This window comes from Platalea leucorodia (genome assembly GCF_965183815.1).
Source record: "Platalea leucorodia genome assembly, chromosome: 1".
Lineage (NCBI taxonomy): Eukaryota > Metazoa > Chordata > Aves > Pelecaniformes > Threskiornithidae > Platalea > Platalea leucorodia.
Window position 1 is genome coordinate 36,827,663 of NC_138823.1, and position 24,740 is coordinate 36,852,402.

The following is a 24,740-nucleotide window of genomic DNA, read 5'->3' on the forward strand; positions in this document are numbered from 1 at the left end:
TTTAGTCAGTTCATCAAAGCCATCTAGGAGTCTATCCTTGTTGTAGTTAAAAGCAAGTCAATCACTCCACCCGGTAGTTTTCTTCCTTCCTGAAAGCCCCATCTTCTAAAGAAGAGTTCATTTTTCTATCAGGTTGCCATCGGCACCCTTTCAGCTTAAGGCCTTGCCCTGTCTGTCCCCGTGACAAGTTTTGGCTACCCTGCAGTCATGAGTGAGGTGATGAAACTGGCACTTTACGTAGCGTAGATGCATGCAGTGGGGCTTGGAGCAATCAGAGTTACTAAAATTTAAATGGTTATCCAGCTTGCTTATCCACCATTGTAGGAGATCTCGTTTTGTATCCTTATGCAAAGCTCACCTAGCAAAAAAAAAAAATCAATGAGATCTTAGATTTTAATAAGAATTTAATTTGGCGCTGCCATTAGGGTTTTTTTTCTTTCTATGTTGAACTGTCAGTTCAGGTTTTTGCACCCTTTTTATAAAGGGTTGCAGTAACACTCGTTGGAAGACACCAAAGGTTTGTCTTTTGTGAAGTTGATATTGATAACAGGTTGTAAAGAATTAAGGAATCTACACATGGCTGAAGGGATCTGGGGTTTTACAAAGCAGGTTTGACACCCAGCCAGTTTTGGTCTCTGCAGACCTAATAAATGAAAGAGATTTTTCCACTGCCCTGTCACAGAAAACAAAAACGCAGCTTACTGAATTGGCTGTTCACTGCCAGTTTAGGAAAAAAATTGTCATTTTCTTGCCCTGTATAATAAAAGCAGTACTAATTAGTAGAAAGCACTAAAACAATCTCATATGCTTTTTGTCTAGTATTTGAAGCTTTAAAAAAAGGCTCTTTTTTATGTATGATTGTGATAAGAACTTTTGACAACTTCGTGTTGTTAAACTTCAGCAATCAAACTGCATATTTTCAGGCAGCTCTTAAGCAGACAGGAGTTGTTACAAGAGTCTCATTCAGAGTTAAACTTTTGGTTTGCAAACTCTTTCTGACATCTGCTATGAAAGCAAAATAGTCCTTTTCTTTATAAATTCAAAATAAACCTATAATTGGTTTATAGGGCCTTGCACTCAAGTTGATGGCATTTCTGTCCGTCTGGGATGCAGAAGGAAGAAACAGGGGAAAGAGAGAGCCCCTTGCATCTGGTAAGCAGGCCCAGCTCTGTAATTGTCTGGAGATCAAAGAAGCATTTGATGGTGGCCATTAACACCTTCCAGCATAATATCCCCAGCTCCCTCTCTGCCCGTCCTAGTGCAGCTCAAAAAGTTGGCACTCTGAAAGACCTACCTCCTGAACAGAAGGAAGATAGATGGGAACGAGGATTTGGGGTGCATGGGAAGTGGGGTGAAAGAGGAGGTAGAAGAAATGTGAGGTGGGAAGCCCTGGTGTTACCAAAGGATGATTTTACAAAACCTTTTGCAAGCTATTGACAGGGATGGGAGGCTGACTGTCCTGCTGACATGCGAGAGGAGAAAAACAGAGTTAGGCATGCCAGATGACCAGTTACTGGGGAGAAAAAAAAAAAAAAAAAGATCTAAAGATGATGGGTTTGCGTGCTCAGATGCCCTGTGCGTGTGCAGTGGTACGAGCCACGCCAAGGGTACGCCACGGATGTGGTGCAAGAGCTGGGAGTCTGCAAGGCCATGGCCAGGCGTGCGCGCCGGTGTTTCCACACATCCCCTGGTGGAGTGGCTACCCAGAAAACTGGAAAATTCAGTCATCTCATTTGCAGTCATTAAGACAGTAGTAAAACTCGCCTGCCTGGTTAGAAACCAGTCAGGTAGCAGTCATATAAAAGGCCCTTAGCTTCCCAAAAAGTGGCTGAAGGGAGGAGTAGTGCTCATGTGAGTCAAGGAGTGGATGAGGTGGGTCAATAGTCTGTGAAAGAGAGGATGGAAATGTGGCATGGGGGTGTTCAGGGCACTCTGAAGAGGTGCCATGAGTGTGACAGACAGTTGTAGCAAAGTGTGAAGCTCTCTTTACCTCCTTTAATTTATATGTAGTCAGAATTTCTTTGCACCCTACCTTGCATGAGAGCAGTACTTTAACTTGGTGAAAGCTGTGGACTGCAGTTGCACTGAGCTGTAGATACGGCAGCTTTTCCATTTGCTTTCACTTGCACTTCAGGAACACTTGAAACAATTAAAATATTTTTTCTCTTGTGAGAGAAGCAACTTATTCCATTTGTGTTCAGCAGGAACAAAAGCAGTTTCCTCATTTTTGGGGGTGTCTACAGAAAGATCCTGGAACCAAAAAAGAAAATGAATCATCAAATTTAGTCATAACATTGTAGCTGTTTTGATTTTTAGAATAACTGAGTAGCATTTTTGGGGCAGCTTTTTTTAGCCAGCATTAGAAATTATATATATTATATATGCTTTATAGTTTTATATATACATGTGTATATATCTATATAAATACATACACATAGTATCTGCTACCTGATTTTTCAGTAAATTGAGTAGAATTATCTCATTTTAGACTTGTATTTAAGTGTCGTGCATTCTTTTTACTCAGAAATTCATGGGATCACTATATAATGATTCTTTGTTTTCTGTGTTGTAACTGCCACTGGACGTAAGTATTAAAACCGTTACACATTTGGGGAGACTTTGTGATAAAGAAGCTGTTTCTTCGTCCAGGTTCCATAGTGAGTTGCTGGTGAGCTGGCTTAAAGGAAAAAAAAAAAAAAAGGACGCTTGGCAAGAAATCCAAAAATAATACAAACCAGGCAGCTCAGTTTGAACCAAAATACTGAAGTTGCTGTTGTTGTTTTTTCCTCTTTGCTGAAAGACTTAGAAAAACTTCCATAACTGCTGCACTGTCCAGCTTGAAGTGTATTAAGTGTGTGGTGTTCGTGGTGTCTAGCCACACTGGCTGAAGATGAGCAAAGTACCACTGAGGCCATAGATAAAGAGTGGGGCTTGCTCTGGCCATTGACTCTACTGGGGGCTTTCTTCAGTTCTTGCACAAGGACCCAGACCAGGCAAGGTTTATCACTAGGTGTTTCCCTAAGTTTTTGAGGGTGTTCCCCCCTGTTACTAAATTTTCTCACTGGCTACTGCTATAACCCTGTGAAATTTAGGCATTTATAATTATGGTGTACGATACAGTTCTACCAGACTATAGATCACTTACCGTGGCTATCGACCATGGAATACAGTTTGGAAACTGCTATTTGGGCTATTCAGAGATTCTTCACCCTCGGTAGGAGAGAGACAGGAGATGGCGATAGTCATTGGGCTGCAGGGCAGAGGTACATTGATGATCTGGATGAGGGGATCAAGTGCACCCTCAGTAAGTTTGCAGATGACACCAAGTTGGGTGGAAGTGTCGATCTGCTGGAGGGTAGGAAGGCCCTACAGAGGGACCTGGACAGGCTGGATCAATGGGCCCGGGCCAACTGTATGAGATTCAACAAGGCTCAGTGCCAGGTCCTGCACTTGGGTCACAACAACCCCATGCAACACTACAGGCCTGGGGAGGAGTGGCTGGAGAGCTGTCTGGCTGAAAAGGCCCTGGGGGTGTTGGTCGACAGCCGCCTGAACATGAGCCAGCAGTGTGCCCAGGTGGCCAAGAGGGCCAATGGCATCCTGGCTTGTATCAGGAATAGTGTGGCTAGCAAGACCAGGGAGGTGATGTACTGTACTCGGCACTGGTGAGGCCGCAGCTCGAGTACTGTGTTCAGTGTTGGGCCCCTCACTACAAGAAGGACATTGAGGTGCTGGAGCGTGTCCAGAGAAGGGCAGCAAAGCTGGTGAAGGGTCTAGAGCACAAGTCTTCTGAGGAGCGGCTGAGGGAGCTGGGGTTGTTTAGCCTGGAGAAGAGGAGGCTGAGGGGAGACCTTATTGCTCTCTACAACTACCTGAAAGGAGATTGTAGTGAGGTGGGGGTTGGTCTCTTCTCCCAAATCACAAGCGATAGGACGAGATGAAATGGCCTCAAGCTGCGCCAGGGGAAGTTTAGGTTGGATATTAGGGAAAACTTCTTCACCGAAAGTGTTGTCAAGCATTGGAACAGGCTGCCCAGGGAAGTGGTTGAGTCTCCGTCCCTGGAGGTATTTAAAGAACGGATAGATGTGGTGCTTAGGGACATGGTTTAGTGGTGGACTTGGCAGTGATAGGTTAATGGTTGGACTCGATGGTCTTGAGGGTCTTTTCCAACCTTAACGATTCTACGATTCTGTGATTCTATACGTGGTTCAGGGGGGTTGTCTAGCTTAGACAAATACACTCACCTGACAGCAAACATGCCTGATTTCTAGTCTTTGGGCTAGCAAGTGTTAATCTATCTAAGCAAAGTGGAGAAGCATCGACAGATGAGTGAGAAGGTTTGGTATGTCAGGATAAGTTGAGCTAATCTAATAAGGGCAAAAAACTGGTGACTTCTGGAAACTAAAGTCCTTTTCCTTTTCCCTGTCTTCTCCACAGTCTTGGCCAGGTTGTCATGTTGTCCCCCTGTCTTGCTGGCTGTAAAACTTCTCTCAGCCCTTGATGCAGTTTGCTAATATACAAAAAACCAGTGAATAGTTTTATGTCAGATTTTGTTAGCTGTTAGGTTGGCTCAACACCGTGGTGTAAGAGCATACTTTGAACATTTCTGTCCAGAATAATGTGGTGTTTGTGGTATTTCCGTGAGAGGAAGGATTTGTGGGTTTAAATAAGAGATATCAAAAAGGAGATTATTAAGTTTTACAAATGTAGCCCAGGGGGTAGAGGAGAAATTAGCATATTAGATCAGAGCTGTCAAGCTTTGAGGCACCAAACCCACATTTGCTCTCCTTCTCATCATGGGTTTCAGGCTCAAAACCTACAATTTCTGGAGCTAAGCACACTACTGGAATGGCAAGATGGTATAAAAAAGGATATTTTATTCAAAGAATCTCACAAATTAGGCACAAACAGTACAATAGAGTTTAATGATCATTGTTTTATTAAGGAACCTGTGTGTGACATGCATTTTTTTTATGTTCAGGAGCAATAAAATTTCTCCATTCTCCTATTTTTTTATTCTCTGCTCAATGGAGAACTTTCCTGTGTCTTTGGCAAATGTATTAATTTTATAATGTATTTTTGAATTTCTGAAAGTTACCTACGTGAAAACTAAAGCATAGTTTAAAAATAGTCATAAAACCCTGTAGCAAAAAGGGTTTTTTTCTCACAAAAATAAATGGTCACAGTGTATTCCTGTTCTAAGCCACGATAATAAGAGGGGGATAACTTTAAAAGATTTGCTTTGGTGCAGTACTGCCAAATGTGTGCCAGGAGTCATCTTCACTCTGAGGTATGGCCTAAGAGCCAGTTCAGTGGCCAGAGAATACTACAGGTGTATTTGCATTTATTCTAAGGACTTTCTGTTAGCCTTCTATGTAAGATAGCCTTATACCTGTGCTGTTACTCAGTTTTGCTTTTCTAGCTCTCTGATTTAATAAAAAAGAAGTAAAATCACACATAGGTATGTAACTTCCAGTTTTCACAAATCTGAGACATAAGTGCATTATTTTGAAAACTTAACAGACTATAAGTAGATTCATTTTGGTTTATATCATATGGATAACATACTACTATATACCCTTTACTATTTGCTCTGCGGCTATTTTTGGCACTGCCATTCATAGACTAAGAAAAACAAATTCTCTTGTAGAGTACATGAAGTGAGATGAGCTTAAATATTGGTATAAAATAAGCGCTTATGAGGTGACCAACTAAAACCAGTCAGAACAGTGTTTGAGGTGCTGGAAATTGCCACAGATCCTAAGAAAGTCAGTGGGGGACATGACTTGATGTCCATAAAGCCCTGATACTTTGAGTCACTTTGCACCCAGTGTTTCCCTAGGCGCTTGGTAAAGAATGGAAGAGGCATTCAACCTTAAAAATATTTAATTGAAGCTAAATTCCCTTCAACTTGCGATGGTGCTGGGGATGGGATTAGCAGTAGAGGGTGTTGTGGGTGCTTCTTGTGTCAGACTTGGCTTCCAAGTCACAGGCTTCTTTTCATATGATAACGAGCCACAAGATTAAGGATGCTGTGCCACAGCAGTGGGAAGTTCTAGATGCTATTGTCAGTATTGGTAACTCAGATTTCTTTGATTTTTTTTTTTTTTAATAATATGCCTTAATTCAATAAAATGAATGGAATACAGGTATAAGGTTGCTATTCCATTTTAATCTACTTTTCACTGTGAGGACAAGCTGTGAGGAGCTGCGTGCAATGTATTGTGGAGCAGTAACCTTAATGTGGGAGTCTGTTTATTTGCATAAGAACCATAATGTTTTATACTGAGCTCATTGTGTCATGTTATTTGAACAGATTGAAATAAAAGAGTAAACTACACTATACATGTTGATCAATGCATGAAGTAGTTTCTGTGTTGATGCTAGGGTAGCAGTAGTTAAATTGGATATTACAATTCTTTGAGATATTTCTTGAAATTAAAAAGGGAAGCATGATTTTGGGATTTTTGATGATTGAAAGATTGTAGTGTTGTAGGAAATTATGTTCCTTATGATAATTTAAAGAACAGCTTCCCTAAACAAACTTAATAACAGAATTAATTTTACTATGTAGAGAAGAATCCCTCATCAAATGATGCCAGTATGTTGATTATAGCAAAGATGCTATTTGCATTGTAGTGTGGCTTTTGTGATAATTGTATTAGTAACAAAAAGCTACTAAAGGTTTTCAGGGAGTAACTTGTACTTCAAAAATGCTGGAAAGTACTTTTTAAAGAAAAAAAAAAAGGAGGGGGAGAATCTTACCTTACAATGAATTAATGGTCTTTGATGGATCTTTGCTGTTGGGCGAGATGTTCAATACACTTCAGCCAGCTGGCTTAAGTCCTTGTAAGAATACACTTGTCCTAAGGAAGATTAGTCTTTTTGATGATTAGTTCACTGCACTGAGCCTCACCTTTTTCTTGATGTATATAACTGAGTGTTTATATATTCACAAATCTTATATAAATACATGCAGTCCTAGAGCCTTTGCAAGCATTTCCATTATCAGTGTTTTATGATTTGTTTTACATTAAAGCTTTCCTACTTGATGTAGTGTTTTAGCCCATAAATATTGATTTCAATGACAAAATAATTATCTGTTTGTTTAACATAAACTAACCTAGCATTTTTGGAGGTCTGCTGGCTTTTAGATTAGTTTTTAGGAACACTATATAGTGGTTAGTAGGAACTAAATCTATTACAGTTGCTTATAGTTGAGAGACAACTACCAGTGCCTGATATTTCTCATCATTGGGCAATGCTGTATGAATGGAAGTACTTTCTTTTCCTTTTTCTTCATTGAAAAAAGTCCTTTGCTGACAGCAAATATGTTATACTCTGCCAAATGAAATAGTGCATGAAATTCTGCTCTCTTTTTTAAGGAAGAAGTTTCGTGTAGTTTCCATGATTGTACACTGAAGTACTGAAGTTTCATGCAACCTAATTGTATTTTTCATCTTAACTGTAACTAGTGATCAGATAATTATTCTGGCCTTAAAAAAAATAATCTAGCTATTATAGATGCTTCATGGCCGGTTTCATTACTTAAATTGAATTCAAGATATAATAGAATTATTTATTAGTAATTTTTGAAAGCGGAAATGTGCTTTTAATGCTTCATTTTGTTTTACACACTGATGTTGAAGCTTCTCAATTTATTTTCATAAGAATAAACATGGATGTTCTAGGAGTATGCATGTGGGTCACATACTTTTTTTGCCATAGTTAATAAGTGCTTTTTGAAAATTAGGTACATCAGATGTCTCTAGACTAAATATGGTCTCACAGGAATAGTTAGTCATGCCTTGGAAATAATTATTTCTTATTGAAAAATAAATGTCATAGTGCATTTAATCCGTACTATAATTTGCATCCATCCGTAAGCATGTGACATTGTTTTTCTCTTTTCTTGGTCTGCTCTTCTGGACCATGTTTGTACAGAAGTATTTACAAGATCCATTGAGAAATTGTTGTCTTGTTTGCTATAAAGAGCTCAGTAAAAAAAAACCCAAAAAACCCCAAAAAACCCAACCAAACAAAAAAAAAACCAACCCCAAACTGTAAATTGGATTTTGCTCTAAAAGAATATGTTGTCTGTTTTGAGAGGTTTTCCTCTTTCTGTATATTACTTGACAGTAGGCTGCATTTGTTTTTCATGCAGGTATAAATAACTGCTAAATAGAGAACAGGAAAGAAAAAGTTTCCCAGCGTTTCATACAAGAAGGTTATTTCCCTTCCAGGCAGGGGCAGATGATCACAAGCAATAATATTGTGCGAAGTTACCCTTCCTTTTTGTAACTGATACACGACTGCCCCTAATTTACTGCAAATGTGAAGTGAAATGGATTTGCTTAAATTATCTCTTGTTAGCTGTGCATGGCCTTCATTGGGAATGAAGCTAACCCATTTTACTTCGGATTTCTGTGGCCTAGAAGTATTTTGTGAGCAGCTGTAGCATTTCAGGCAAGCATTGGTACCTCTAGGATGAAAACGGTGGCATCCGAAGAAATGCTAGCTGGACTGTGTCTGATGATGCTGTTTGAACATCGGTTGTAGGCATGCAACAAAACTGATGGTGAAGACAAAAGCAGCTTGCATGGCATTCGCTCCGGCACTGTCCACCCACAGCCGCTACTCCTCAGTCTGACCACTGGTCTCGGCTGTTAATGGTTGCACAGTTCTCATTTCAGCGAGCTGAATGACTTAGGCTATTAAGGGCTGAAAGGGGAGTGCCAGGAATTGCAGTAAGGAAGGCTGCCTGACGCTTCCCAGTATAAGATACTGGTTGGAGTTTTTTATAACTTTGCAAAACATTAGCCTTTGGGGCTAGGCAGTTGACTCTAGCTTAATTTTTGTTCCTGCCAAAATTATTTAGCTATCTGTAAGAATGTGTGGAAAAAGATATTTCTCATTGTAGGTTTGTTTGGTTTGTTTTTTGTTTTTTTTGGGGGGGGGTTTGTTTGTTTGTTTGTTTGTTTCCCAAAAAGAACCTCTTTTTGGAAATGCTCTGTGTGCCTCTGTCTGAAGCAGAGACCAGGCGTTAGATGGCAGTGTGGGAAGTGCTGGTGAGCTGGTGATAGGCACTGGAGAAGAAGAGGGGCTTATGAGTCACGGTTTTGCCTTTGTCAGCACTGCGAAAATCTCAGATCTAACCAAACTGTTACCTTTTAAAGAAATCACAGTTCTCACATCCCGTCTTGAGCATGTGAGAGCTGCATGGCCTGGAAGGAGAGGGGAAGCCGATGGCCTGTACCCCAGCGCCTGAGAGCCACAAGCAGACCCATGGGGCACTGGCACGCACGAGGCCCTGGCATGGTCCTGGCCCCCAAATACTGTAGACTGTGAACAGGGGAGAGAGACCTGGGGTGAGAGTGAGAGTTAACACGACGGTGTGTTGGGGAAGGAAGGAGGGGGAGTCAAGGGGAGCACGTGGCACTGCTGGCCAAGCCTGGAAGTGACCGAGCCAGGAGAGGTGAAAAGCCTTGGGGAGTGGGGGCGAGGAGAGACTCGGCAAGGACGCTGAAGGTGGGAATGAAGAAGGACCAGGGCTTAAATCAACATGGGCCAGAGGATACGGCTTGAGGAAAACAAGCAGAGGAGTTTGTTCTGGAAGGTCCTTTTCTATAGAGATCTTTGAATATAAATAAACACTCTTTGATTTCAGCAGGAGCTCCTTGAGAATATGTTTTTAACCATCACCTATGGCTAGTCCCCATGCAGAGAATTGTTTTGCATTTGCAACCAGTTTACTCCTTTGCCACAAGAGCTGCACGGTATACCTGAAGATTTCGACCCCACTGCTGTTCTTTGTAGGTGTCAGTGTGACCCCGCCCTACAAGGTCTGATGTCTCAATTTCTTTTTTCTAGACATGGCGAATGCAAACATTTTTGCAGTGTGGCAGTGTCCAAGTCAAGGAACGTCAAAAACTGAGCTTGTCTTTGCAAAGCTCTTTCATTTGGCCCCTTGTGAGGAAGCTTTACAGTTCAATGGTATTTAACCATGCGCTGACGTGCTGGTTTTTTTTTCCCGCAGGACCCCTGCTTCGTTCCATGCACAGGATGGCCTTCCTCTGGGAATGAATCCGGTTGATGCGGTGGAGAAGGCTGTTCTCTGTAGTACCCCTGCCTCACTTCCAGCAGAAGTCGGGTCGTGCGTGGCAGGCGAGGCAGGGGATTGCAGGAGGCAGAAGCCGTTCTGGTGCTCTGCGCAGCTGCATGCTGCCCCAGCGAACGGGACTCTCTTCCTGGCTGTGCTGCAGACTTCCTAGGTGATGCTAGGTAAGTTGCTTAATCCTGGCTTTTCTCGTGTCTTTGCTAACTGTATGTGTCTCGCTGTCTTGCGGATGACTTGAGATCTTTGGATTTGATTTGGAAAAGTGCTGAGCACTGGTAAGTGTGAGTGAGGCAGTGGGGGTTGGAGGTCTGAAAGTGCTATATAAAGCACAATGTAATGCTAAGTGCTGTAAAAAAATTAGGTCTGAGTTTTGCCAAGCTGGAGACAAAGTTGTCTTCAGAATTGGAGAATCATTTTGACCTTAAAGCTGTCACCGCTTTAGTTAGGAAGTTAGCAATAACACTGTTATTCTAAGTTAGGAGTAACAGGGTAATAGTAGGACTAACCATTATGTTGATGAAGCACTCAGCTGCACCATTGAATTCACAAAGAAATTACTTGTTCTGTCTTCAAAAAAAAAAATGTGAGTAGCATGCAGTAAATAAGGTATTGGACCATACGCCAAATACCAAGAGTAAAACAGATTTCTGTTTTGATTAATGGTAATTCTGTACGCTGAATGAAGCAGAGGTGCTGTGGAAATCGTGTGACATAACTGCGGTATATACCGTGCCACAGAAGCAAAAAAAAGGCAAAGTTTAGGTTTCTCTAAAACTTACTTCTGACATTTCCTCCTGTGAGTGCTTGCTTCTGCAGATTGGTTTCAGGGTAGATGTTTGTATCACGTAATATGATTTGGGGTGCGAGAAGCACAGCGTTTTTAGGTGCTGTCAACTCAGATAATATACGTACATAAAACCAAAATGAGATGTAAATTCATCATTCATCGCAGGCACATGCCTCCTGTGCCTGGTTATTGTATCAGATACAAAGTAGGCAGTGTTTGTAATGCCCACTATCAGAATGGCTTGAGGTCAGAATTCCATCAGCGTTTCTTCAGGCTCAGGGTTTGTATTTTCCCAGTGTCATGTCCACAGCTAGCTACAATGCTGCTGTAATCAGTAGATAACAGAATTTTTTGGCCAAGGCATGGTTAAGCTAAATATTGTTTTAACTTAGCTAACCTGAATGCAAAATATCTAATGTTAGATCAGATTTTATGAATTAACCAAGAGCGTGTGTTCGGTGCCTGGAAATGTAGTGAGTGTGTTTGCCAAATAAGCTGTTACTCTCTATTGCAGGAGAGAGAGAGAGAGAGACAGTAAAAGCTATGAAGCTTTGATAACGGCTAAATCTTATATTAAATACACAGAGTAAGAATGCACATTCCCCTTCCGGCCTGCTCATGGGGGGTCTACTGTATATGGCTCTGTGAAAGGCTGCAGTAATGCTTTAGGCGCCAAGCAATATTTTTAAGTGCTGCTTTCTAAGAAAACCTGAGATATTTTTGTTTGACTACTGCCATGCAGTGCAAGTCATTCTTTAAATCTTTAAATAACATCAATAAAAAAGGCAGGGGGGAGGGGGAGCGGGGGAAACAATCTGTATTTCGTGAGCAGAAGTTAAAAATGAAATTATTTGCTTTACCTAGAGCATTCAAAATTATGTTGCAATTAGACTGATGCAATAGCACACATTACGAAAGGATCGCACAATTCGCAGAGCCCGCTGGAGAAAAGCACGGGACTGGAACAGCAGGGGTGTTGTGGGCCTGCGGGGCAGCGCGCTGGCAGAGCTACGCGGGGAAGATTATCGGCTAATGTGGAGAGAGGAACGCCAAGAAAAATAAAAACTCTGCCGTTCCTGCATATCCCATAAAACGGGGGGGGGCGGGAGGGGGGGGGGGGGGAGGAGAAGGGCAATTTGTTTTATCAATGTGCCTACTTTATTTTGGTGGCACGTCTAATCCAGTATGGAAAATGTTTTCTGTTATGTGAAAGAAAGAAAGAAAGAATGGAAATGGAAGCTAATTTTGAGCTAATATATTTTGAAAGCTGCTAATAATAGTGGAATTTTATTCAGTGTGCTCTATTTCTACAATAGAAGAGTAAAATTCTTTTGGGTTAACTGAAACATCTGTTGAACAAATTGGTTCAGTTTCATGAGTCTGTTACTAATTCTGAGAAGTAGATGGTGTTTTATAAAACCAGTAGAGTTGGGGGGTTAGTGCCCATATTCTTTCATTTTTTGCTGTTATCAAAGTAGGTCATTTTGAACAGTTATGTTTTCATGAATACAGTAATACTGTGGTTAATATTTCTAGTATTTCAAGCTTGACCTTTGCTTTAATGAGTTTTCTTCACTGTTTTTAATCAACACTACTAATATTCTTTAAAGTCGTGGGTTTCCAGCTTTTTATCAAGTTCTTAGTAATCAAGTAACTGAGTAATTTTTTTCAAAAAAAAAAAAAAAAAAAAAACCAAAAACCCTCTTTCAGTGCATTTCTGCTTGTATTTCCTTGTTTCTGCAGTTTTTTTCTGCTCTGTTTTACTTATGAAGTTTGAATGTTAACAAAATTTAATTGCTCCTACTGCTGTGTTCTCGTTTGGAGTCATTATTCTTTTGTCTGTAACTTCACAGTTGTGGGAAGAATACTGTAGGTGACAGATTGGCTTATGGCTTTGCATGGTGGAAGCTAAGAATGCCATAAGAGTTGATGAGCTAATGTCATATGAATTAATAAAGGAAGAAAAAAGGAGAAATTAAAAACAGTTCCTAAGATTCTGTTCCTATGTGTCAGGAATGCTCCAGTTTAATCTCATACACATACACGCGTCTTAAAGCAGTTTAGGTTTCTCAGGTACATCTCCTATCAATATCATCACTGAAAGGAAATCACAAGTGTAATGCTAGTATGCAGATCAAATTAAGTTCTGTGTGCTTTACTGTTACAGATATAAAATCAATGCAAGTTCTTCTTGTGTGCTATATGTAACTAGCTGTAATACTGTGACAGATTTAAAAGGAAAAGCTGAACTTTGATTTTAGACAATGAATATATATTTGTAGTGCATATATTATGTGGAAAATACAAGACTGGCATTAAGCATGTACGTTGAATGTAATTGTAAGTTACGGCATTTTAAGCTTCATGGTCTGGGTGTCTGACTGTTCAGGGTAGCTCTGTGTATGAAGGATATGAACAGCAGTTGATAATACTTTCTAATGTTACTTTAACAGATAGTTTACTTATGGCTGGTTTTGAAGTTTTAATATATTTTAATTATGTGGTAATTCGGTTGTCTAATGTAGAAGATAATGCAAGTATAAATAAGGGACAGCAGTGTGGGATATCATTGCTTTTGAGGGATTGCTGGGTTGAGGAGGAATGGAGACATACAGTCGAGTTTTGTGAAGGTGCACGTGAATATTGGCAGTGCGAGGAGCTGCCCCACTGTTGATAAGATGTTCCAAACAACCCTTGTGTCAGTTTTGTCCTTGGTGCAGCTCGCTGAAGTTTCAGATGACGCACATGAAATGAAGTGAGGGGGAAGTTTTGTGGCTGAAGTCTTGTGCCAAGTCTTTTTGAAGTTGTATGCAGCAGCTGTGCTGTAGCTAAAGAAAGGCTTTCTTTGCCTCCATCATAACATCTGCATGATCTTTAACAGAAGAATTATTCCACTATGATGTATCGTTTAGCTAATCTGGGTTGCCTTCATTAAGTCTTTTTTTCTTTTCCTTATTAGAAATGCTTGCATTACCTTTAGGAATAAGTTTGCAGAGATCTGGACTTGAGTGCTTCTGTGTAGAAACAGTGAGCTTCAGTCAAAAAAAAAAGTCAAAAGAGGAGTTGAGACTTCAAGTTTGAGTCTGTAGCTCAGTGAGGCTCTTAAGGTATTCGGGCAGCTTTAGACTGCACCCCATTAATTGAATTTTTCTATTTTCCTCCCTTGTTTGGAGGATAGGGGGTTGAACACAGGGCCAGTTTTTGCAAAGATGGCACAAATGCAGCGTCATTGCAGCTAACCCTGGTCTCACAGCTTCGAGAAACGTGGCTTGCACCCTCCCTGCTGAGGTATTACCCCGTCTCCCTCGTGCCAGTGCCGCTGCCACCACGGCTCTGGGGTGAGTTGGCTCGGGGAGCCAAACTAGTGGTCAGCGAACCGCATTTTTGGTTGGGTTACTTGGCTGGCTCCTTAACTCTGTGAACTTGCTAACTGCAGAGTTGGACAGATGTCTGCGCTGAAGGTGGCCTGGAAGAGGGACAGCAGGACCAGCCTCTTCTAGTCGCACATCAGCTTGTCTGACACTTCAGACCTGGGCCTTGACTTGAGGCAGGAAGGAGGCAATCGAGGGAAGTGTTTTTTAAAGAAGTGCATGAGTTAAACTGTATACCATGTTTACTTTGAAAGTTAAGTGAAGAGAAATCAATAAATCAGGTGTAATTGAATTTGAAATTCTAGCTTTAGTGTTTCTTTTAGTTGAAGGTTTTTGCATAAGGACTTTTAAACTGAATCTTTATTTAATCTTCTTCCAGTTTGAGACTAAGAGGTCTGTTAGCGCTGCAAAGCTGGCAAGTTCTCATAGTTAAAGGGTGGGATCTAATGGTTATAAATAAGAAGTTTTGGTCTTGAAGAGCAAAACAAAGGTAGTAAAAATGCTGACACTTCTCTGTGTTAAGGATTTTGGTGATCTTGACTGTAACTGTCTTGCATTTATAGGGGGTACTTGACTCTGAAGCAGTGTGTCACAAACTAAATCCGGAGGAATACGTTGTAAAATAAATGTGGGTGGGTTTTTTTGGTAAGTAAGAATTGCCACATTTTATCATCAGCAATTACTGGATATGCATTTGCTTTTCAGTTGAACAATCTGATCAGTCTTCCTCCTGTAATCTCTTAGGAAAATGGCTGTCAATGGAAAAGCAGAGTGCTGATTTATATAATTGTACTCATTGCAGAAGTTTGGTTTGTGAGATGCAATTAACATAAATAAGCAAAATAAGAGAAAAGGCACAGGAAACATACTGCTGCTTATTAGGGTTGTTAAATGGTATTTTCAAAATTATCTTCTAGTCAAATAATGATTTTGTTCAATTTATGCCGAGAGGACTGTGTTACTCCCCATACTCAGTGTCTATGAAATTGAACATATACTTGCCACAATGAAGAATTAATACCATACTGTGCAAAATAACAAAGCTGCTATTACAAATTACTTCAAATACTGCGTAGTGAGTGGAAAAAGATAGATCTGCCGGCACGTGTAATTCAGAGCGCAGCCTGCTTGCTCGGGGGAACGCGACACGCCTGCCTCCCCGTCCAAGAGTGACCGTGACCATGTCACTGGGGACTGAGCACGCCCCGGGTGACAGCTGGGCGTTTCAGCCTCACACGTGGAAAACATATGTGTTTCCTAACGCCTAAGGAGTACAGTTAGGTCCTAGAAATAGAGATGCTTGACAGCAGTAGTCCAATATATGCATTTTATCTCCACGTTTAAAAATAGTTAGTAAAATAAGATCTTAAGATCAGTCTTCACAACTGAGCACATTTAATACATTCTGGTTCCAGCAACGTTACCGTGAGGTAAGGCGAGCAGCCGAGGACTTGCTTCAAAAACAGGAAGTGCCCACATTTATATAAAATTGCATAGTTTCAGCTGTCATAAATGTGGTTTCAATGCAGTTGCAGGAGTAAAGCCCGAAGTAGTTATAACCAGCTTACTTCCTCTTCCAGTCAAAGTGCAAATAGCCATATAATTAACAATCTGTGGCTCATTTTCTCTAGCTGGGTTAAGTATTCTGTTTCGCCTGTTCAGTTGCTGTATAAACAGAGGGAACTTGACTTGCTTAAGAACATTTTAAAACACAAATATTCTTGGTCATAACCAGGTCTGCAGATTCACAAAACAGGATCTTCGATTGCCCCTCGAGCTTGGCAGCAGAAATGAGACCCGTGAGTGTGGCTGGCGCGCTGCCAGGCTCCTTGGAGAAGGGCGAGCCTTGCCAAGTTGGCTTCTTGCCATGGTAAACTGCATGGGGCAGCAAAACCTGCTGCAGAGCTGGTAGACAGTTTTTCTCTTTAGGGACTTCCCTTCTTACATTCCATTACAAATTGGCTTTATTCAAAGTCTTTTATCATTAATTTTTTGAGGACTGATTGCTCAGCTTTTTTCTGAGTTAATTCATCCATCCTGCCTTTGACTCTGCTCATGCACTTAGTATGGCAGAAAAGCATGAGTACAAAAGGGTAAGAAAGAGTTCCTCCTCTGCTCCTGTGCCCTCTTGCGTTGGTTCAAATATGTTTTAGGCTGCTTGGGGCCTTTGAGGAGAGCCCTAACTTTTCATCCAGAAAGGGCCTGTCATCACTTCTCTGTCTCTGCTGATATCAGGCACTTGAGCAGCAAATATCTACTGAATATTCCCCACGTACTCTGCTTGCTGGGAAGAGCCGGTGAGGTGCCTTTGCAGGGAAAGGGAGCTCTCCCAGGAGAATTTCTCCAGGGAAGCTCTGCTTCGTTACTGAAGCTGCAGCACTTGCTGCATACGGAACCGACAGTGGACCTTTACTTCTTGTGACAGATTCTTGGAGAAAGGCTTTTTCTTCGTGTGAGAGGTAGCACTGCATTTTGCAAGGCCCTGTAAGAATTACCTTTAGGCAGAGCTTAACAAACATTACACTGTCCTAAACATAATATGAAACATTTACCTTCCCTTTCTTAGCTTCCCTCTTCAACTATCAGATAAATAGTGGAGAATACTTACTCAAGACCTTATGAAGTATCAAACATTCATAGTGACCATCTTTTGACTTTATGCCAGAAAGCTAATAGTCCTTAAAAAGGACTATTTTAATAATAGTCCTTAAAAGAACTATTTCATCCTCTGCTACCCAAGGTTTTCCCTTCTTCAGGAAAAGCTGGCTAACCCGTTTTGTTGTCGTTGGAACAACGAGAAGAGCTACGTCGATGACCAGAACCTTGACTCATCTTTCTGAATGAAGATTTAAAAGCAAAAGCAGTCTTAACAGCCTCCATGTAAAAGCTAAGATACATCTGACAGCGAAGGGAACAGAAATCAGGACAGAGTTCTGTTTCGAGCTTCCTAGTGTTTTTAGCTGTAATTTATCAGGGGAGTCAAGGGAAGAACAATGAAAGTGAGAACTCCGTTGTGTCCTGTGAAAAACCATGGCTGTTAGATATATCAAGGTGTATCTTTCATTCTAAATAAAATATGGAAACTTTCAGGGCACAGAAGGTTTATAACATTTTTAATTGTGTAAAGGATTCTTTCCTATTCTTGTTTTCCAATGTTTTAAGAGAACATACAGCTGCTGCTCTGAAGATGATGTTCACACAGCTGCTGCTTCTGCTTACTCTGTGTCTGTGTGTGTAGGTAATAATTTATTATAACATCAATATAACATTACCGTCAGTCATTCAGAAGAGCTTTATCTTAGATGCTTGCCAGAGTTACTCATGTGTTTCTTTGCTTAGCGTGACATGGCCATATTTTCCTTCATGGCTTAGTTCCTAGCCCAAGCAGAGGCGATGAAATGTGCTCACATTGCACTGTGTTTTATCGCTGAGTTAAGGGATTGGATGGAGTTGTGTTGTAAAAGAGGACAGTATGGCCAGTCAGTTCCATGCAATGAATAGACTGCTCTTGTTCGTAGAGGAGTATGGTCCAAACAGTGGTCTGTGGGCCAAGACCAGCCTACAGGAAATTTCCATCTGCTCTGCTTTTTACCAAAGGAGATGGAGAGCAGCTTTGCAGCAGCAAACGCTGCCCAGCAACTGGACAGTTGGAGGCCTGCCACAGTCCAATTTAGAGGGCTGCCTCCAGGGGAGTGGAAGGGGCCAGGTAGAAGAGCCTCCCTTCTCTTGTGGTTCGGTCTTATTTCCATGATGACATCTTGACAATATTTCTAGGATAGCTACCTGTGGCATGTGCAGGCTGGTCAGGCTGGTGACTACCCTGAGGACTAGGAAGTGAGGACTGTGAGAATTAGCTGGTGGGAGGATCTGCATCCAACCACCAAAATATAATTGCAAACCCCTCATAATAAGCGACCTCTTTTAACAGAAAACCACATCCTTTAAAACAGTTCGTTAAAAACGCCCTTATCAATTACAAGCTACCATGCCATGTAAAAAAGCATCTTATTTGCATATGAAGTAATTCAGATGCAAGCTTCTAATTGCCAGTTGAGAAGTCAAAGACTAATTTTTGAGTGGATTTTGAATTATGGTTTTATATTGCCTTTTAGGAGAATTTCAAAATTAATTTGAGACTGTAACTGTTAAACCTGAAAAGAACATGGGAAGCTGGAAAGCTCTGTATATATATAAAACAATTTTTTTTTTTAATTTAAAAATGTACTTGTACTGTTCATTGGCATGCAGTGATCATCTATAAAGTTTTTGTTATCCTGAGGTAATACACATAGCCATTACATGAGAGCACTGAATACCTTTTTAATCTATGCAGGTCATCCAAAACAAATGCCTCTGACAATTATCTCCATACTTGGTTGTGTATTTTGATCATCATAAAGTTAAATACTAAATGAAGATTTAGATTTTTATATGATTTGTATTTTTTAACTTTTGCATTTTTTCAGGTTCACTGTTTTAAGAATTTTCACACGTAGGAAACCATTAAGCTCTTGTAATAATGAAGATGGTTCAGGTGAAAATGAAATAATAGAAAAATCATGTACAAAGAGGGTGCTAGCTTTAAGATCTCAATTTACTGTATTTCTCTCTTTCAGCTGATGGTAGAAAAAACTTTAAGTTACTTTTGTGTATGTGTATTTATACGAATAATCTGGATTACTTACTTCAAATACAGTCAAATAGAGAAATATATGCATTGCTGTAAACAGTCATTGCAATTAGCCTGGCCTCTAGTATGTATGACAGAATTGTTTTTAAATAAAACTGAATGAAGACAATTCTTCTGCATCGCGGTTCCCTTGTGTCATTGCTCTATGGACCTACGTGAAATCCAGGTCCTTGTAAACTCCCCTGAGCCTCATCAGATTCCTGTAAGGTTTCTGGCTCTGGAATGAAATATCTGTTTGCTGGGGACAGATTGTTTCTCCTTATCAGGAACGGGGCCCTCATGAGGCAGCTAACCAAATTGCTAAGATCAGTGTTAAACTCTCCAAATTGCCCCAGTAATATAAAGAATAGTATAAATTCATGCTCAGCTGCAAACTTTCTAAAATCACTTCTTGCACTGTAGAAAAATGAGAAGACATGCACAAACTTAGACAAAATAGTAAGTGGCTTTATAGCATTTCCATGCTAGTGGATCACCTTGGGGTTTGAGTCAGGTTTCCCAAGTTCTCAGCTTCAGTCCTTCAGTCTTGTTGTCTCTTGCAGTTGTTTGAGCTCTGCTCTTGATCAAACTTTTCTGCCAAGGTGAAAAATTTCCCTGTGTTCAGACATGTAGATACCTTTGTGTACCTTCAGCCTTCTCGTTTGTGTTCTTAAGAGTCAGTTCTGTTGTCTTGTTTTCTTTGTTTCTTCTTTTATACCAGGATTTTTCCACTGTTCTTTGCCCATTCTGCTGCTGGTAAGTGGAGTGGGTTTCCTCTAAACATCATCCATCTTGCTTTCCCCTGGACGAAAGACTATTCACTTGTTCCTGGCCTGGATCATAGGTGACACTAGTCCTGTTAGCAAATGTCTGAATGCTGTGTGTATATGTGCACACATTTTATTTATATATATTATATATAAAACATCTATGTTGTATATAATTTGATATAGTATCTAATAGCTAATGGCTGGTGTATGATTGTTAGTATTAATAATTTTGTAATTAATTATTTTATATTTATATGTAAAATAACATCTGCCAACATGTTTTCCAGTTGGATAAATCTGTTCCGTTGCTTTAAAATGTTGATTTCTATTTTACCTTTTTTTTTGTTTGTTTAGCCGAAATACAACATTACCAGTAGCTTTTTCCGTTTTCTAAAGATCAGGCATTGGCTGAGACTGATGAGTTTATGGAAGTAGTATATGACTTGATGGATAGCATTCTAAAGAGATATGCCTCATTAAAGAGTGTGTAACAGCTTGGGTTCAGTTCCTGTGTATTTTTATTCTGGTGGGACTCCTATCTAGCAATATTCTCATTTGGAAGATTTCTGTATGTTTTTACTCTAAGGTTCCAGTTTTTACCTTTAATAATTAAAAGGTGGTCTGAGGGCTTCTCCCAACTTTTGTTTGTTGTTTGTTCTGTCAAATCTGGTTTCCATTTCAGATAGAGTTCTTACATTGTCCTACAGCAAGAAAAATTACAGGGTTCAGTAAAGTTGTGACACTTCAAAATTCTGTTTCTTTCTGCAGGATTTTAAATTAATATTCTGTCACTGTTGTTAATAAGGGACACAAAAATGCAAAAAAAAAAAAAAATCAGCATCTTTACGGGCACGTGGAGAATTATTCAAGTGTTAGGTAGGCATACAGATCAAAGGTCTACCTTGTCTGGAAGTTTGTTAAAGCTTTGAGACATGAACAATGGCTCTCCGAGAATGGAACAACTTTTTTCTAACTATATTTGCAGAACAGAGACATGGAAGTATATGCAAGCACAAACACTGGTTTAGAAGTGCATATTTTGTTTTTTCTGCTTTTGACAATATATGTATGCCCAGACACGGTTAGGTCTGAAATTGGTAACAACGCATAAATGCAATAAACTTTGCTGGCAGATGCCAAAGTATTAGACTTGCTTTAGGAGGTACTACGTAAAATCCTATGGTCTTTGCTGTACAAGAGGTGAGATGATGGACTGTTTTGGCCTTAGAATCTATATTTTGATTTATTTATTTTGGGTAATTTTTATTCTGTCTTTTAGTAAATGATTGGGATCTCATAACTGTTTGAATTTTGTATGTGAACATATTTTATGACCTGCTTAGAAATGGTTTAATGCTGTTATTTGTTTCATTATTCTCTCCTATATATTACTTAACTGATCTTCTCAGTGGCATGGGCTTGCTTTTGTTCTCTGTTACATTTATGAAGGGTTTAGCATCTAAGAGTCAAACATGAAATGGAGCAATGCAACTATTCATGTGAGTGCTGACTTGTGTTTATATCCTTGGAGACAGAACACACTTGCATAAATGCTAGATTAAAAAAAAACCCAAAGGATTGCAAATCTATCACAATTCATAGATTACAGTAAAATACTATGGAAAAGTATCTCTTTATTTATCTGTATCTCCTGTTAGAAAATAAATGGGGCCTGTGTGTCTGTTTTGCTTTGAAAACTGTCTAGCAAAATCTATGGGACAGATTTAAGTATTGTGATACTACTTTTGGGTGATCTGTTAGTATAGCCAGCTGTTTAGTTTGGTCCATCTAAATTAGCTTTCTGTGAAATTATAATAAGGTCAAATATTCTCCTTTATTTTTAGCCTCATTTCCTATGGAAACAAGGCTCGTGAGGTTAGTTACACCATGCACTTGTGTACATCCACACACGTCTCCCCTCAGCTTTTGAACCTATTGGTTATTTCGATCACATTTTGTGGCACAGCGGAGCTCTCAAAATTCAGATCCCACAAGTTTTGTGAAAACAAGTAGCTGAGTATAGGTGGAAGCACCTAAAGGTGGCTTGACAGAGGGAAAGGTTACAGCATGAAATAATCTTATTAGTTGCCTGGGAATCCTAGTGATGGGAAAAGAGAGACTTTAAACAAATGTCCCAACTGTGGGAAAAGCTTCATTCAAAGCTTTCACCTTTCTAGGCACCAAAGTCGACCAACCAGGAGGTGTAAATCTGTGGGAGATGAGGCTTAATTAATTCTGTTGTTCATGGGACTGCTTGTTCCTTCGATATTTTAATAATAGTAATATTAGTAACATAAATGTTTGCACACAATCTATTTTTGCATATTCATTTTTTAAGGTAAATATGTAGGGATATTCTAATAATCTAATCCTAATTTTCAGAGACAATTTTTGTTTTCACTGTGAACATTAATTTAAATGTTTACAGAGCATCTTTTCTCCCTATTAGGACAAACTGAGCAGTTGCTTCCCTCTGCTTTTAAAACGACGGGTGCTGTGAATGCTTTCCAGCCCTGTTTTGCATGTGCTTCTGGATTGCCACTAGCCAGAAATGCTGGAGCATTTTGCGGGGAAAATTCATGGCACTATGGTTGTGCTCCAAGGGAGTAACTGGGAAGAACAAGGTTGGTACAGTATGCTTACTGAATATGGAAATAATAATAATTATTAAGCTAACCAACAAGAAGTGTATTCTTAATAAACCGTGTGGGTTTTTTCAGTGTAGTCATATGACTGTATAATACAAAAATTGCTTTGAGAGTGGGTCAAAGATTACACATAGCAGAGACTTGTGTGATTGGTTATGAACAAGCGAAAATAGGGTAAACTTTTGACCCGGCAGCAGCAAATGGAACTGTGTAAAGCACCTACAGATGGCAGGATTTAACATATAGTTGGTCTCTCGCCCTTTCACAGCAATTATGATCATATTACACCAGGCACAGAGGGGAAGGCGCTCTGTAACTGTAATACAGTGCGTCTTTGAAAGTTTTGAATATGCAGTTGCATGTTTCATTTTTGTAGGACCATCAATTAGCTTAGCAAGAAGAATTCCACTTTTGTTGCTTGTATTTGACTCGGCAAGTTCCTGACCAGCGTGCCAAGTTAACAAAAAAATCATTTGAACGGTCTGAATAATTTTGATAATTCCAACTGCAGCAGATTTATTGCTAAGCTTGAAAGACTTGGCGAAAGTTTTATGCCCTTGTGCTGCTGATGTGGGGTTGAAGGGACGAGGAGAACGTGGCTTCAGAGAGAGGTCTGGGAAACAACGCTCCCAAACCAGCTCCTTACATCCTCGTGTAGATCTTCCTGGTTGAGTTTTAAGTTTGCAAAACTTAAATAGCAAAAAGACCAATTGACAAACTGTATTTATTTGCCAGTATTGTGGCATTTAGACAATTCAATGGCTTTCAGTTTTGTTCGTATCTATGAAATATTTCACAAATCAGAAAAAGTGAAAGAATCTTGTGAATTAGAGACAAATGATTGCCGTTTTCCTCTGAACTTTTCAGTTAATAAAATCGGAAGCCCAGTTGCACTTTTGGCACAGAGTGATAGTTCTGAAGTCATCCAAGCATATTTCATGTAATTCACTGCCTTTCAGGGAACTGATTGAAGCAGGGGGGATGTTTGTGTGTCTGTGCCTGCGCGTGTGTGGAGTTCTCCCGTGTTTGGCTTTATTTATCATGCTTTGGCGTATTGGCATTCGGGAAAAAAGTCTGAATTACAGAAGGTGTGCTTCCTTCTAGTTGTGATCCAGCCACTATCTCCCTTTCCGTCTCTTCGCTTTGCCTTCTGGCCTGTAATCTGATGCGTGTGCCAGATGTGGGGAGGTGGAGCAGAAGCAATCCAAGCTTTTAGACCATTTCATGGAGGGAGTTATTTTATTATATCTGCGGTTCACAAAAATTTGCCTTTGGTTTTCCAGAATGACTTCTATGGAGAGCAGAAATTGCAAGCATATGGTAATAAGCTAAATAAGATACTGAAAAATGCTTTTTGGAGGAAGGGAGAATTTTTAAATACTGATAAAATAAAGAGTGGTTGGTTGGGTTTTTTTCTTCTTAAATCATGCTGAAGCTTGCACTGTACATAGACTGCTGGGTTTAATTCCATTTCTTTTTGGACACAAATTGTATTCATTTTAGCCATGCCTGTACCTGCAGCAGAGAGCTGCTGATGGAAGCTTTAAGGCACTTAAACGGCTCAGTGACTGCTACTACATGAGTTTGATCCAGGCCCACAAGATTTTGAAACTCTCCTGGTTGTTAAAATACAGTGAAATGAAAACTACTCTTCTCAAATGCCAAACGGCACACACTGTTGTAGACTAATTCCTTCTACAGTTTTCTAACCCCTCCCCACACTGAAAAAACCCCCACCACCAAAACAAACTTTCAGTCATTTAAAAACACCACCCGTGCATTCCCCTCTTTTACTGATGAGCAGCCTTCAGATACCCAGGTTTGAGCCGCGAAATTTGCCTGGTCCTGTTGAAGCCCCAACTCTTCAGGGGAGGCTCACGAGCCACGGTGCTGCCCTGCGCTCCCTGCCAAGGCTGCGCTGCAGGGGTTACAGCCGGCCTCTGCCAGAGGTAGTGGGTTGGCAGAGTTACCCACCTCGTTAAAATATAATTGAGTAATCTTGATCTAAAGGTAGTAGTGTAATTCTTCAACGTGAGGCGGTTGTCTCTGTTGTGTTAATGACTTTTATGAATTAGGGCTGTTTGCATGGCAGCTATTCCTCCTGAAAACAGGGGCAATTAGTGCCAGCTTTCCGCCTCCTAAGTACCAACTTCATAGAGATATGCTGGCTTTGTTGTACTTGGGAGAAAAACTAAAAGCAACTCAGCAGAGAAAAAAATCTTCTTAGTATATGGAGTAGAAAGGAAAATGAATTAGAGAGATGGGTTTCATACTTGAGAAAGGAAGTGATTTTATCTAGTTATGTTCTTTCATGTTCTTTTTGAAGTACAAAAAGGTATTGAAATGTTATTACTGAAGTGTTATTATTGAAACATTAT

General features: G+C 40.1%; 1 protein-coding gene across 6 annotated transcripts in view; it reads left to right on the plus strand.

Annotated features, from left to right (window-relative positions):
- NCOA2 (nuclear receptor coactivator 2) overlaps nt 1-24,740 on the plus strand; it is a 197,703-nt gene that overhangs the window by 61,212 nt on the left and 111,751 nt on the right. For all 6 annotated transcript variants that reach the window (XM_082318150.1, XM_082318151.1, XM_082318149.1 and 3 more), the window contains one exon: nt 10,037-10,281. The gene's annotated coding sequence lies outside the window, so the exon portion shown is untranslated. The remainder of the gene's footprint in view (nt 1-10,036; nt 10,282-24,740) is intronic.